Source organism: Camelus dromedarius, chromosome 4 (genome assembly GCF_036321535.1).
Source record: "Camelus dromedarius isolate mCamDro1 chromosome 4, mCamDro1.pat, whole genome shotgun sequence".
Classification (NCBI taxonomy): domain Eukaryota; kingdom Metazoa; phylum Chordata; class Mammalia; order Artiodactyla; family Camelidae; genus Camelus; species Camelus dromedarius.
The window spans coordinates 65,421,797-65,431,911 of NC_087439.1; the positions used below are offsets into that span (position 1 = coordinate 65,421,797).

Here is a 10,115-nt window from a genome sequence, read left to right on the forward strand (position 1 = left end):
AATTACGAATATGTTTCCTCTTAAATATTTAAGCATGATTTCTGCTTAATTTCTTTCCTCCAAGATGTTTTTCATGCCTTTCAAATATTTGTCAACTTTAGACTCTATAATGCCTAAGCAACATGGGTACAGGTGAAGTTCTACTGAACACAGTAACCATGGAAACACCTAATTCTTATTTAATTTGCTGTCTCCTTGGATGAAGCAAAAAAAACAAGAGGAATGGAGCACTGAAGTCAGAGAAACAGGAAGACATATGAGAGTTGAAAAGAGGGAAACAGGCCCAGACACAGAGGCCCACAGACTTTCTAGCTCACTTCCTTTTAGCTAAAACTGTTAAAGCTAGGGAGACACAAAATGAAAGCTATTTTTGAGCAAATTTCACAGTGCTACAGGTCAGAAAAAAAGTTTCAACCTGGCTATTTTTGTTGGATTCCCCTTGCATACAGAGCCAAGTTTAAACACAATCTCAATCAATCTGGAGGTATCAATATGGATAGTTCAAGTTCAGAGAAAAGCTCCTTGGCATTTCAAGTGCCCTGAATCTGGGCACACTTCCCCAGAGAGTTTAAACTTCTTTCCTAACAGATCCAAACCGCAGGAATGGCCCTGGAGCAGCAACCTTGTCAGTGTTTCCTGGCCCAGATTTCATTTCACCATTTTCAGTTGTGTAGCTGGCATGGAGCTGGTTGGAATGGCACAGAATTCTGAGTCCCTCCCTCTTTTATATCCATATGAAAGTCACAGTTGAGTCACAAAGTGGGACAGGTATGGCTGTCACATCACCCCACCCTTAGCTCAGAGAACAGAAATATAACCAGAGGTGGAAGCAGAGAGTCAGAGTGGGATGGTTCTTCACTGGCATACTTTACCAAGAGCTGAGTTTGACCTGAATAAGTCTTAGGCCTGGTTCCACTACTCAGAACCTCAGGAAAGTCACTTAACCCCTCCCTGAGCCAGTTTACTTGTATGTACATCAGAGGTTCACACCATTTGCTCTTGACAGGCCCTCTTCCTCTTCAAACGTCATCTAATTCATATACAATTAGCAAGTCTTAGGAACTGATGTCCCTTCTGTCATGGGGCAGAGGCACAGAAGTAAAGAGTACATTTTATGACATTTTATGTTTCCAGATGTATAAGTACATAATCTTTCTAACACACTAATTAATAGGGTCACAAAGAGCTACTCTGTTATACAGACTATAAATACATTAGGGAGCAAAAGGGAAAGATCTTATTAAAAATCAGTTTACTCATTTTCAATATCAGTTTTTTAATAGAAAACTCTGGATTCTTATCACAAAACCTGATGAGAATATTTAGAAGGGGCTGAAACAGGGCCGTGAGACTGTCCAGGATTGTACAAAGTTTTCATAATTTACAAATTTGATATGGACTACCCTCATTTAATGTGGTCCTACTCAAAACAAAACAAAACAAAAATCATGGAACTAGTGACTGAATCTGAAAATGATAAGAACTCTAAAAAACATACAAAACCTGTTTCACTGAAGACCACTGAATGGTCTATAATAATTTTCATCATGTAATCTATAAATGAGGCAAGTTTTAGTTTGAGACACAATGGCCAAACCCATTTAAATAAACCCAAGATCATACTCACTTTGTTGTTTCATAAGCGATTTAGCTTCCAGTAGGATGCTTAGTGCTTTCTTAATGCTTTCTTGGAAGCTAAATTTCTTAAGTTCCATCAGTCCTGGCTTCTGCTGTTTAAATGACGATAAATGCATTTTCCATACAAAAGCAGTACCACTGCACTTCTTAAAAGATAAATTTAAGTGACCAGTATTTCAATTTAGGACATTTGATCAACATCGAGATGCTTTTATTTTGAGCACAAGATTTAACTTCATCATCTGATTTAAATAATGGACAATGGAATTTGGTTATTTCTCTCCAAGGAGAAAAATACAGTAAAAGTTAAATTCATCTAATTTGATTGCATTAAAGAATACTTACGCCATTGTTTTTCCTATAAAATTGTATTTCATACCAAATTTTCTCATGTAGAACACCATAGTGTAATTTTTAATTTTCTATAAATCAACTGAGTATTTAACAATTTATCTCAACTATAAAAAATGGCACATATAAATATAAGGCTAGCTCTAATTATTATATACACACACATACACACACACAAACACATGCACACACACAAATACCACCATGCTAGCCCTTTGTGAAACACAAGGTAGACAAATTTGGTCGAATAAGTTGTTACAGATTCTATGACTCCATACGCTTGTCCACTGAGCAAAGAAACTGTATGCTACACACTGCATATTCCTGTTCAAATAATATAAGTATGTGTAGTAAATTACAGAATCAAATCTATTCCTAGCTATACTAGACGACATTAACATAAAAAGAATGCATAACTGAATCCTAAAAACTTTTTTTACTTGTTTTCAAAGTTGGCCAGAGGAATATGCTCTCATAAACACCAGGAAAAAAATAGGCAGCATACTGTTAAAAATATTGTTCTCTTCAAAAATGTATGCTCTAAAGGAAAGATTAAATTACAGTTTTGAGAGGCATGATACCCAAACAAAATAATAAAATTTCAAAGCTGAGCATCATTTAATTGTGCTGCTTTCTAGTCAATAAAATTGAGAAACATTTTCTCATACGAATTCACTATATAATTTCACTGCTGCCCATTAACAACACAATACAGCATTGTTGCGAATGTTACAATACGATGTGACCAACTATAAATTCATTAATACTTAAAGCAATGCAATGTAAAGGGTTCATAGTGGCATGATTATTCTATCTCAAACTAAAAGAGCTTGTTTGTATACTTACATACAAGTTTGCTTTAAATGTAAGAAATTCAGCAATGAAATACACTCACGATATTCAAGTACTGGGTTTTATGATCATTTTGGGATAGATTCATGATGGCTAATGATGATGCTGTACAAAGCAATATAACTGGGAATATTTTACTTAAAATTAATTTAGTTCAACTTAGCTGAACATGGTGTAATTAGCTAGCATAAAATAAAGACAATGGACTATCTGACACATAATGACTTTACCAGTCAATTTAATTTTAAAGAAAGCAGTGAAACCATTTTATTTGATGTCAGGTGAATACAATAACAAAATGCAGTTGGTTAACCAAATTTTTCATTTTAAAAGCAGTAAGTTTTATAGATGTACCGTTTTCACCGGCAGGATTTTTCTTTTTTAACTAATTTGAAGAAGGCTGGTAGGGACACAGTTGGGTTGAGTAATTGTCTATATGATAAAGGAGTTGGGGTAAACTTGGGCACAAATAATGGAAAGAAACAAGGCAGTAACTTTTCTTCCTGATTCGGAAAGGCCTTCTAGAGGGAGGAAGCATGATCAAAGACTGGTATATAAGAAAAAGATTATTCAAGGCTAGAGGATATAAAAGTCAAGGTCAAAATAAGGGGCCAAGATAGGGATGGAGCCCTGAAAAGGAGAAGTTGGTATAAAACTGCATGTTAAATAAGAAATACAGATATAACAGAAAATGAATTGCAATAAAAATAGTAGGCTATATTTGCATTTTCTAATGATCAGTGTTTTTATTTTGCCAATACAAACTGAAAGGAAGGAGCAAAGGAAAGAAAGAAGGAAGGAAGGAAGGGAAAGACTGAGAGAGAAGAAAGGAACAAAAGAAAAGAAGAAAGAAAGGAAGGGAAAAGTCAAGCTGTGTTATCTTAGAAGTCAAATTATTTTCTCTAAAAGGCTTATTAACATAACAAAAAGCAAAAAAAAATAGAGTGGTCCCCTCTGGTGTGTATTAATGGAAAACAAATTGTTTAAAACATTCCCCAATATCCACAATATAAATTTAATAACCAACTGAAAAAGGAAATCTTGAGATCTTTATTTTGTCTTAATTTCCACAGAATTTCACTAAAATGAGTAAGTAAAAAGTATCACAGGTAAAACACTACCACTCAAAGGAAAGATTCAAGTTCAAAGATTATATTCAAAGTGTTTCTCATAAAAGCCAACTAATTGCGCTCACATTGTTTTAAATTTTTTAATTCACTATAGAATGGCTTCCAATAAGCATCTTTAATAAATTTTACAAGGACATACTTATGGCCTTAGCTCAAAGTAATGACAGGGGAGGGATTTGCACAAAATATTATGTTGAGGTAGAAAAACAAAACAGATTTCTTCCCTCTCCACCCACCTAGACAAAGGCTCAACTCCATCCTAAAGGGACCACAGCTGAGAACTTGCTTTTGTTCCTCATCTTCCTCTACCTCCACCTACTCATGCAAACTTTTTCACAGACCCTTTCCCTTGATTTTGGCCCTTTGTGTACCGCTTCTTATTCTGTAGATCTTTAACTGCTTTGGTGCCTAGTATCAATTCCTGGGATTGATTATTTCTTGAGAACATCAAAAGTTGTTTCTCAAAATACTCTGAATTAAAATGTTCATATGCTGTCCAGCATTTAATGATCTAACCTTCTACAGCTGATTCAGCTGACTGGCTGAAGCATTTGAGAGACTGTTAGCTCCTTCCTTATGTGTGTGTTTATATATACGTACACACTCAAAGATCGTTACATTTTATAATTCTCTAGTTTATATACATATAAATATTTATATAATCATATAGAGAGAATTTATATGGAAAAAAGAAGATAGGTATACAAGGTATATACATTAGGACATTTACATAACTGATACATAAAAGCTTGTCTTTCAGGCACTGGAACATTACCTCTGGGTCCCTCGCACATGTGTGTCATATCTCACAATAGCTGTTCATTTGAATGCTACTTCTTAGTTATTCCCCGTTATAAAAGAAAATAAATCCCTCCAACTCTATTTGTAAATTTCTTAAACCCAGGAGCCATGCCCATCATACTTTTTGTCTCTTTTGACATAGTCCCCAGTATGATATTCTCCATCTAGTAGAAACTTAGTAGATCTAAATAAAGCAAACAAGTAAATCGGAATGAATGCTCTCCTAAACAAAAGTAAAGGCTAAATTTGTATTGAGAGTTAGTATTAAAGCCAAAATGCCTAAAGAAGACTAACATTCAAATATGAGATTAGAAAGAATGGTGTGAAGGGAGGGGAAAAATTGGTGAAATGATCAAAATACTGCCCGCACATAAGGTCTAGATTGAGTAGATCAAGGCACTGGCAACAAGAAAGGCATAGGGAGAATTAAAGGAGAAGAACTAATGTATCTGAGGGAATCAGACAAGATTCAAAGAGCTTAAAAGTATTTTTTAACTGATATATCAGAGACAAAAGAGTTTACGACTGTTTTAGAACGTTATCTTTGGATAACACTTACTAATGCATTACTAACAACTTACCTAAATGCCTACTTTTTGCATTAAGGAATATGGTATTGACCTAGGGATGGTGTTATCATCCACTGTAACGTTATTTCAAATTCTTTATCTTATTCCGTTAAAAGGAAATTAAGCATTGAAAGGAATTCATTAATCAAAGTGATCAACTTGAATGCTAAAATCCCCAAGTTGGCTTCATATGATCAGTCTCACAGGGGACATCAATGGCTATTTTAAGGATCCACATGTTGTCACGTGTACATCTAAGCAAATGCTGCAATTATTTTATTTTAAAGTCCAACAGTGCAACTACATTTCTCAGAGGCATAGCAGTCCAGTCTGTTATCTAGTTGCTAGTAAAATTCAACCCCCAAAAATGTGTCATAAGAAAATATGCAAAAATACACCAATAAGCATTTTTCTTCCTTCTCCCTTCTGATGTTTAGAAAATTTGCAAATTGATTTAAGCCAAAAGTGGTAAAGGAATGAAATTATTCCTTCGGGTTTAGAGGATGCTGTGCCAAGTTTCATTTCTGGCTGCATATTTTTGACCAAGTTCAAGATCCCTGAAAACAAATACATAAAAGAGAAAATACCCCTTTAACCTCAGCAGAGCAACATTAGTAAAGGCTGCTATGGGAAGAGAAGGCCTTCTGCCTTGAGATGGGTGTGCTCCTGGTGCTTGGTTTCCACTGAGAGGATGCCTGCTCTGTCAATGAATCTCAAGTAGCTACTATGATGAGGTAATGGCTGTGCCAGTTTCACTGGGTCATGCTCTCTCAGCACATTCTTTCTCCTTCTCCTCCCTGAGAAGGTGCTGTAAACAAGTCATCCTGGGAGAGTTGCTACAGAGAAATAATAAATCCTAAATTCGAAATTCCTGAGAACACTGGCTCTGCTTTTGATAGTCTAGACAAAACTGGAAGCCTAAAGCAGCATAGACAGAGTCACGAGTCACAAAGAAACAGCTTATTGAGGGATGGCGGGGCAGATGAAAGAGGAGAGAAACAAAGAAAATGAAAATGAATGTGTTCATTCAAAATATTATATTTTTTAAAAAAGAAAGTTCAATTTTTAAATTGCTTATATCTCCAATTAAGCAATTTTCTACTTATGGGTAAAATAAAAATAAAAAACTTTTAAAAATTAAATTATAGCATATTGTGAAATACTAAAAATTAAATTTAAATACACCACAGACAAACATCATGTACCACTTATCCTAAAAGCACAATAGCTCTGATAATATGCAAATCGTGAATCCAGATGTAAATCTGCGATAATAATATAAAATTACCAGGAAATCAATGTTAAAATACACACACAAATATAATACTCTTTATTTAAAGTCTTTATGCTTTTCACCTTTTCTCACGGGGGAAATGCTTTTGTGGATGAAGAGGGAGTGACTGAAGCACCTATGATTATTTGCAAATTCATAAAGATTTCTACCAAAATACATACATAGACACCAACTGTCCAGTTAAATGTTTGTTTTGTGTCACATTCAGGTCAAAGACTATAATCTTCCTCTTGGGCATTCTAAAGAGCTTTTATTTATTTAATGTATTTTCATTGCCTAAAAAAATTAAAATTGCCCACAATGAAATGACAGGGTTACAGAACTATGTTTTATACTGGGCTGGTACCTGCAGCTTCAGCATGGGATATTTTGCATAATGTGCTTCACATAAAAGGCTTTGTTCTCCATCGCCTCACTGCGGCTGCAAACCTCAATTTCAGTTTGCAGTCATTTCCTCTTCCAGACGAATCATTTTAAAATAAATAATATTTTTAACATTTAAGTTAGCACCTTACCAATATTCATCAATCCCTCTGCCTCATATCCAAAATTATACCCCAAAACATATATTTGTTTATTCACACCATAATCCCCAAACCTTCAAAGATAAACATTTGAAGATTCATCTTTTAAGTATTCATTCCCTATTGCAATATTAGGTATATAGTGTATTATATATGCATGTTTATGCATGTGTGGTGTATACCACCACACGTGTGTGCATGCTTGTGTGTGTGTGTGCACATTTAAACAAAAACCTTTCACACTGAGTCAGTTTAAAGGGTCTATGTCCTGGAAGCATTATGCTAAGTGCTTACAGCTGATAGCACACAGCAACTGTTAGGAACAGGCTTGTTGCTAATGCAAGCTTTTTTATTTTCTGACAAAATCCCAAAACCCTGATGCCAGGCAGTATAACATCAATTTTCAGTTTGCAAGGATGTTTTTTTCCTGACCTGATTTGTTTTACTACCCCCACCCCCCTACAAAAACCCAAACATACACATCCCCACTCCTGGCTCCTCTCACACACTCTTTCTTTAAATTCCCATCCTTAGACAAAAGAGGAGGTTGGGGAAGAAAGGCAGCTGGCACTGCAGCCCCCAAAACGCCTTTTAAGAAAAAAAAAAAAAAAGAAAAGAAAAGAATAAATGGACTGTAGATGCTGCTTTCCACCCCTATCGTTTATAAAGAATGACTATGTGGATGTCCAAGCTCATCCAGACTCATTTTTTCGCGTCCAGCCCTCCAACAAGACCAGATATTAATTTTTCATTTTTCTAAAATTATAAATATTCATCAATCTTGCTCTTCCAGCTGTTTCTGGGAGAATTATAGGGAAAATGATTACAAACTGACAAAGCTTCCCTAACTTACTCATTCGTCAGTGTGCAGTTCTCTACAGTTAGATGGACCAAAAAGAAAAAAAAATCCTCTACCTCGAAATCCCTTTTTCCCCATTATTTTTGTATAATTCACTCCCTGTCTTTTTAAAGCTCAGGTAATACTAGCTCTCAAGACAGGTAACCCAACCCGACTGGGCGTTTCAAAGTGGTACCTACCAAGGTCACACACTCGTCTACAAATCTAGAGGCCAGGTAGCTGCCCTGATCCCCTGCTCTATGGTAGTGACACCCAGAGAGGCTGGGCCTGAGGCTTCCGCCAGGTGAGAGGCTGGACAGTTCGGTCAATCTGCGCCTGCTTCCAAGGCCTGAGGACGAGACAGCCACTTCCCATTCCCGCTCCTTTCCTGGGCTCCTTCTACGCCGTGGGCGAGGCAGGAGGAGAAGCACCCTCTGTGGAACCAGAAGTCGGGACGGCTCTCTTACCTGGACGCAGAACTGGATGCACACGCGGTCAGTCGCCGCTGCCACCGCTCAGGGACCTGAGGACCTTCTAGAGAAGCAGCAGAGGGGGAGACGGGACAGGGGAAGAAGGAGAAAAATAAGGAGAAGGAAAATTAAAAAAGCGGAAGGGGAAAAAAGAAAAAGAGGAGGAAGAGGAGGATGCTGCTGCTGTCCTCGCGGCCGCCGAGAGCCCGCGCAGCCGGAGCGCCCGGCCCAGTCTGAGCGCCGCCCCGGCCACCGGCTCCCCGTGCTGCCGCCCCGCCCCCAGCAGGCCCCGCCTCCTGCCCCCCGCAGGCCCCGCCCAAACCCGCGACCCGAACCGCGGGCACAGCCGCACTGTCCGGGAGGGGGAGCGAGGCCGCCCCGCCGCCCCGCCTCCCGCTGCAGCCCGCCTCCCGCCGCAGCCCGCCAGCCTCCCGGCGGGGACCGCGACGGTGGCAGCCTCAGCGCGCCGGCCAAGCGCAGGCCACAGGCGGGCCTGCGGCTGCGGGTCCTTGTCCAGAGAATCCCCCTCCACAACCGCTACCAGCAACAAAGTGAGACCAGCGCCCTCGGGACAGAGGAACCCGGCGCACCTTCTTTTCTGACGTCCTTGAGGAACTCAAGGGGAGTGTCAGCTTTAGTCTCTCAGGGAGGAGTCCCCCACCCTAGACGCCCCCCTCTCCCTGCTGGTTGCCCCTCAGGGGAGGAGGCTCACTGGCCTTGCCTCTTCCACAAACCTAAGGACAGCTGCATCCAGAAAAGAGGAAAATTTGGGAGAGCATGAGTACAGAGAACAACTTAAGTCGGTACTGAAGGAACAATGGTTGAAGGTTTAGAGAATTCTAGACCGAACTCTGTCACTAATTAGATTCATTCATTCATTCAACAAATGTTTCTTGAAACCTGCTGTGTGTCAGGCGCCATTCTAGGCAGTGTGGAAACAACAGTGAATAAAACAGAACCTGCAGCCCTCTGCCTTAAAAAAAAAAAATCCCTGCCTTCATGGATGTTACATTCTGGATATCTGAGTGTTTGATGCAGACTCAGTTCATTTAATCTAAATCTCAGTGTATGAATGTGTCAAATGAGGATTTAAAAATGTCAGTCCTAGCCTCTGGCATGTTTAATATGAGGATGTAATTAGATAATGAATAAGAAAATTCTGAAGAACATGAAGAATAATACAAGAACAATGAGTTAGAGAGCACAGAAAATATTGACCTTGAAATGTCATCATTTAAAAGAATCACCACTTAAATACTTCTGAAAGAGATATGACCAACTGAGAAAACAGATGATTTCTTTACAATGGAATATTCTTAAGAGAATAGCACTTCATCATAAGTACGACAGGTAAGACACAACTTAGAATTGTTTCAAGATTCTATATGGAGTACTAACAAAGTGTTTTTAAGGTTAGTCAGGATAGTGAGGTGTGGTCTGTGCAGTATCAACAGTAATTATAATTTGATTATGTCATTTAAATTATCCATAGAGTCCAATTCCCTCAATTTTCAGATGGAAAAGGAGATCGAATGATGGGAGGCTGTAAAAATTAGAAGCCCTAATACAGCAAAATCTGAAATCCTGGCCTCTAAAATCACACCCCATGCTTTGTGTATCGTTTCCTTCTGTCCAGCTTCATCCCATG

The 10,115-nt window shown here is 38.4% G+C and overlaps 1 protein-coding gene across 41 annotated transcripts in view; it reads right to left on the reverse strand.

Moving 5' to 3' along the window:
• MAP2 (microtubule associated protein 2) overlaps positions 1 to 8,697 on the reverse strand; it is a 263,444-nt gene extending 254,747 nt beyond the window's left edge. For 15 of the 41 annotated variants that reach the window (XM_064485039.1, XM_064485040.1, XM_031451891.2 and 12 more), the window contains exon 1: positions 8,465 to 8,696. The gene's annotated coding sequence lies outside the window, so the exon portion shown is untranslated. Of the gene's footprint in view, positions 1 to 8,464 lie in introns of all 41 variants that reach the window. The other 26 variants (XM_064485036.1, XM_064485033.1, XM_064485037.1 and 23 more) reach the window with 5 other exon arrangements.
• Between the last annotated feature and the right edge of the window lie 1,418 nt (positions 8,698 to 10,115).